At 36.0% G+C, this 6,194-nt stretch overlaps 1 pseudogene; it reads left to right on the forward strand.

The window, feature by feature from the left end:
• The first annotated feature begins 2,892 nt into the window (after positions 1-2,892).
• Positions 2,893-3,606, forward strand: LOC124842090 (pectinesterase inhibitor 9-like; annotated as a pseudogene).
• Positions 3,607-6,194: the final 2,588 nt, after the last annotated feature.

A 6,194-nucleotide genomic window follows, 5' to 3' on the forward strand; every position in this document is an offset into this window, starting at 1 on the left:
GCCACCGCGCACCATTATGCTGCGGTTTCCGGTGAACCGTGGCATAATGTGCGCTGTAAAAACCCAATTTTTTACTAGTGCTAGATTTCCCCGTATGTGTCCATATCGACAAAATCAATAATCATGACATCGAATGAGTTAAACAATGCATGCTTTGAGCAAAGTGGAAAAACCCTAACTATGAATGAAAGAAAGCATGTATCTCAAATAAGATGTTTAAACACAAATTCCATATATGAGAGCTTCAAAAGATTACATTCATTCCCCAACAATAAGAAGAGTTTAGTTCACCATATTCATGGTGAAACTAGATGAACAATAATGAAATAGTGAAAGATAGAACCCTAGAAAGTTGAGTAGGTAGCCTTAGCATCCAAGATCTTCCTCCAAGGGGTGGAAAGGTGTGTGTTTACTTCTTACTCTGCCAAAGATACAAACCCTAGGACGTCAAAAAGCTTATATACTATTCTAATTAATATAGAAAATTAGGCTCAAGCCCATAAAGTAACAGAAAACTGGTCCAAGCCCATTTAGAATGGCGCTCAGCGGTATTTTACCGCTAAGCGGTACTAGCGCATGATCCATTTTGCCCCCCAGCTGTTGTTTTGCCCCTCAACGGTGATTTCGGCACCTGAAAACTGTCGCTCAGCGCAAAATTATCGCTCAGCGCCACTCGGTCGCAACTTTTTCTGCATTCTGGTTGACTTTTCAGCATTGTGGTTGACTTGTTGGCTTTTCTGGTTTCTGGTTGACTTTTCAGCATTCCAATCATTCGGTACTTCAATTCTTCTTTCAAATCATTCAATTAGCCTACAAAATCAAGGGAATCTTGCACAAAACCATTAAATTCACCTTCAACTCTCTTATTCACAAAACTAAAGCAAAAATATGAGTTCAAGCTAGTTTCTAAGTCTTAAAGGTTGCTTTTGGTATCAATTTTAAGCATAAAAATAACGGTGTTTCAACCGTTATCACCCAACAACATATTCATCCATATATTTCAATTCACGTGTTTTGTTTCTTCTCGCCCATTGATCATCACATGCATACATATTTACTTTTCAGTCTTTTGCATTTGAAACTTACAACAATTTGTTCATAGGATCATGATATTTCAACAACTTTTTTTAACAATTTTTTGACAACAGAACACTTGTCACCATTTTATTGGTTTGCTTGAATTTATTTTCAAAATAATATTTAAAACGGATCAATCATAAGTCACCACGTATGCGTTGTCAAAAAGTTGTCAAAAAACAGTTGTTAAAATAACTTTTTCCTTGTTCATAAGTCCTAATTAATCAATAAATCACATAACTGTCTAGGTCGTGAGTCCTTTGGGAGAATGATACTTGGTCTTACCAGGTTTATTACTTGATACGATTCGGTTACACTTGCCGAGGGTTAACAAGTTTTTGACTCCGTTTTCGGGGATTGAAAAATTTGTTCACCAAGTTTTCGGAGCCGTTGTCGGGGACTCGTGGTTTAACTAGTCTATTTGTGTGATTTTTTATTACTTTTGACTTGATTTTTTAATTTTGTATTTTCTGTTTTTATTTTTCTATTTTTATTTTTTGTTTTTATTTTCTGTTTTTATTTTTCTATTTTTATTTTCTGTTTTTATTTCCTATTTTCCTATATTTTCAATTATATCTTTTGATTTTTTTTATCTATCTTCTCTATCTTTTTGTGCTATCAAATATTTTCTAGAGTTTTGTGCCAAATGCTTGCAGGATGCAATTCGGACAAGAATTTAACTGTATGGGCACTCAATTCTACCAAAGTAATCTTAACCACTAATGGGAACCTCACTCGAGTACAGATCAAAGCCAATTTTGGCAAGCTGCCGGACAGTTTAAGAACCAATCACAACAATAATGGCAGCAACAAAGCTCTCTATCAGAAAGTTTGAGAACCGTTGTTGTCAAGATACCACAGAACCATGTTCAATCCCATCCATTGCTTCATGATCTACTATAAGCTGGAACGAGCCATCAACTGGACACCTAATCGATCAATCATATATCAACAACTAATGTCATACGCTTACTTAAGGAATATTTGCTTAAAGTAATGACAAAGCCTCCAAGACAATAATGATCAATTCAATCAGAATGCTCTACCAACATGACCGATCAATGTTTATTGTTGGTTCAGAATATTGTTGTTGTGGTCTATTGGCCCATCGGTCCATATACATAATTACCCTCAATTTCAATTTAGTTATTTAGTTATCCAATAACCAATCATTTCATGAAGCATCATCATAGTTTTAGTTATCCAAATTGTAAGCATAATTATGTTTTTTTCTTACTTCTTAATCTTCTAAATCACATGTCTTCTATTATTACCCTTCTTTTCCAAGGGACATAGAATCGCAAGTGTAGCCTTAAAAAGTTCCATGTTACACATTGATATCCCTACTCATTCAAGTTTCATATTAAGTTTTCCTTACTAAATAAGCATCTTATATATATATTTCATATCCCTTTTCACTAGCCACTTGCCGTGGAATTCTTAAGATCTTCAATTCAAAAAGTCTAACCCTAATTTTAAACGTGTAATCACTAAAGTTTGAAAAACATATTTACTTCACATACCACCGTCCTCAATCATTTAAGAAAAACAAGTTTCTTAAACTAGGTTTTACTCCAAACAAGGTATATTTTCTTTATTACATTTATGACAAGAATGTCTTACTATATATCCACACATAAGATAATAACATAATGTAATCAATTCTAGTTTTCTCATCTTTGACTTTTTCATTTGACCGACCAGCCAGATTTATAATTTTATTTCAATTCTATGCATGTGAAGTGATGATGTGAAGAACTATCTATATAAGCACCATACCCCATTGCCATTTTCATCAACCAAAAATCTCTTAGACCTTTCAAACCTAAAAGCTAAACAAAAGCTTCACTTGAAACCTAACTTTACATGGCACAACTCAACCTAACATTTTTTCTTGTGATCTTCCTCTCTTTCTCCTTCTCATTTCTTGCCACCCCAATTGAGCCATCATCATTGACAAGGCACCCTCTACCCTAATCTATGCATCCGTTGTCTTTCCCAATATGCCAAATCCCACTTAAATGGCCCACAACACTTGGCTCAACATGCTTTATCAGTGAGCCTCTCTAGGGCACTGCACACAAAAGGGTACCTTCTGAAAGTAGCAAAGGAGCTTCAAGCCATCAAGAGAAACAAAAGAGAGTACCTAACAGTGCAAGATTGTGTGAACCAAATAACTGATAGTGTGGAACAAATTAACCAAGCCATGAAAGAACTGCGTAGCTTCAACAAACATGATTCAAGCATGAATGATAACATGTGGCACATAAGCAATGTTGAGACATGGGTGAGCACAGCTTTGACAGATGCCAGTAGTTGTGTGTACTCATTTCCTGGGAATAGAATGAGTAAGAAAGTTGCTGCTATTAAGGTTAAGGCCAAGAATGTTGCAGAAGTTACAAGTAATGCTCTTTTCTTGTTCCATAGATATGCATCTACCTTCCAGAAAGCCACAATGAACACCAGTAATTCCTAACTTGGAACCTAACTTGGTTTATCTTGTTACCTGTTCATGTGTATGACACATGTTTTTTCTTTGGGTGGGTTATGATTCCTGTTACTTATGGTGTAATCATGATATTGATAAATTAATTTGATCATTATTTATGTTTATGTGTGCTATTAGCAAATTGTTATTGATTATCAGGGTCAAGGGAGAAATTTCCTTTAGGCTTCGAAAGTTATTTAAAAATTATATGTTTATATCAAAATGAGTTTAATTTTTATTTTTTAGTTTGAAAAAACACTACCAACTTATCCAAGAGGAAATTAATGACTCATTTTGTAATTTGCGATTTGACAAGTAAAAACAAAACTAGCTTTATATTAATGATAACTCTTGCAATAGCTATATATATTGTCGTTATTTTTATCTTCTTAATTATATCCATTTTTTGTGTAAGTAGTCTTGCAATTGTTATTTTTATCATTACTAGAAAATTATCTTTGGAGTAATTTACTAAATATATATATATATTATATTACGTATTAGGAAATGTAATGTATAAGGAAAAGAACATTGCAGTGAAAGGAATGTTATTCTTAACGTAAGAATGCGAACATAAATAACATGGTATGCTGAAACATAGTGTCAGAACCCATTTAAAACGCACCCAAAACCCTCTGAGCGGACGCCAGGTGTCAAGCAAAGGAAGTCTGAGATTCAGAAAGTGGAAGACAGGTGTGTGTCACAGATTGGACGAACGTTTTAACGGTAGAGTAAAACTGAAATTTTCTAAGTTTCGTGCCACTTCTCTGCATGCAACCTCTCTTCCAAATTCTGAAACTTCATTTTCTCCTCCTTCTCTCTAAAACCTCTTCCTTCTCTCTACAAAATCTCACCCTTTCTCTTCTCCGATTACCACTCAGACACCGTTGAAGCACTCCCGACGTTAGAGCTTTTGTGTAAACCGATGGGTTTATGATTCTGAGTCGGTGAGTCTCTTTTTCTCTAGTACGTTCGGTTACGTCTTGCATGCAACTATTTGGTTATGGTCGTCTGAGTGGGTGGTAGTTGTTTGAGTGTTTCTGGTTTTTCTCTGTAGTTCAGTATCCCTAACAATGTGATCGTCGAACGTTAGTTTTGTGAGAGATGAAAATGTAGTCTTCTTTGCGCAGTGAGAGAGGAAAAATGGGTGGGAATTTTGCCGCTCTTTTTACCGACGGATTTTGTTCGTCGGTAATTACCGAAGGCTTTACCGACGGATTTGGTGTGTCGCAATTACCGAAGGCTTTACCTACGGATTTTGTTCGTCAGGAATTACCGAAGGCCTTACCGATGGATTTTGACTTTTGATAATTACCGAAGATGAAAATCCGTCGGTAATCACTTTTTTTACATTCGTCGATAAAATTCGTCGGTAATGCATCCTTTATCGACCGAAATGATTCCATCGATAAAGTTTCGTCGGTAATTCCATGTATTTTTGTAGTGTACTAAAATTGGTATCCATTATATTTATCAAGCATTTTCTCTATAAGTTAGTAGTAGTTGGTCTTACACCAAGTGCTCGTGCTGAGTAAGTGTTTAGTCTTACACCAGGCACTCTTTCTCCTTTCTGTAATATATATATATATATATATATATATATATATATATATATAATAAGAACGTTCGTCCAAACTCAATAGGGTTCGCCCTTTTCGGTGCTCAGTCTTTGACTAGCATTCTGATTGTTCTTGATGTTTAACTCATTCAAAGGCTAAGCATATTTATTGACGTTTGGTTTATTCACCGGATCCAGTTAAGTACCTTATTTAATGTCCCTCAGTGTCTGTCTAAATTGGTTCCAGCCTAGAGTTTTAGTACTCGGCCTAGGCTTGTTGGTGTTCGGTCTAACTCGTGAGTCAGTTCATCCAATTGGCTCACTTAGTATATAAACGTTTGGTTCTAGTCATTCTCGAGAAATATTATGTTAATCACTCCCTTTCTTAAACCAATGATTCTCTCTCTCTCGGTTTTGGTCCGCTTGGAACAGGAGACCTTTGGTGTCACTCCAAGCGTTCGATCTTGTTCAGAGTACAAGTTAACGTTCGACATTTGGTATCTTCAGAGACTTTTATTCAAATTGATCTCATTGAGGTCTTATTAATGAAAGATGATGAAATATGATGTGTACGAAATGAATTGGATTATGAACGAGCGTTCCGGGGAGGAATAGCTCATGAATGAATATTGGAAATTTGGTAAAGTATGAATGTGGGCATGCTACGCTGGCGGTTCATCCTGATATTCCGTGATTACTCGTTCTCACGTAGAGAAGGGTAAGTCATGAGTGGGAATGGCAGGAGGTCCTAGTCCTTATGGTTAATTTGGACAGATAGGACTAACCTCGGGTGGCAGCTGTTGAGGGTATCCCAGTTACTACATCACCCGGGTGCACGAACGTCGTAGCTACACATAATTCATACAGTCCGAACAATCAGTCTAGTATTAGGCTTTGCATGAGCGAGTGATGAATTATTTTGTTTGGTTTTGATTGTGTGAAATATATGTTTGTACATGAATTAAATTACATAAGCTTACCCTATGTTTCATGTCTTGTCTGTTTTGTGCGATCGGTTGTCCTTCTGTTGCAATGATCATCCATGTGGATGTGAGCAGAAGGAGACGAGCT

The sequence above is a fragment of the Vigna umbellata genome, chromosome 11 (genome assembly GCF_029865625.1).
Source record: "Vigna umbellata cultivar VRB3 chromosome 11, Vumbellata_1.0, whole genome shotgun sequence".
Classification (NCBI taxonomy): Eukaryota; Viridiplantae; Streptophyta; class Magnoliopsida; order Fabales; family Fabaceae; genus Vigna; species Vigna umbellata.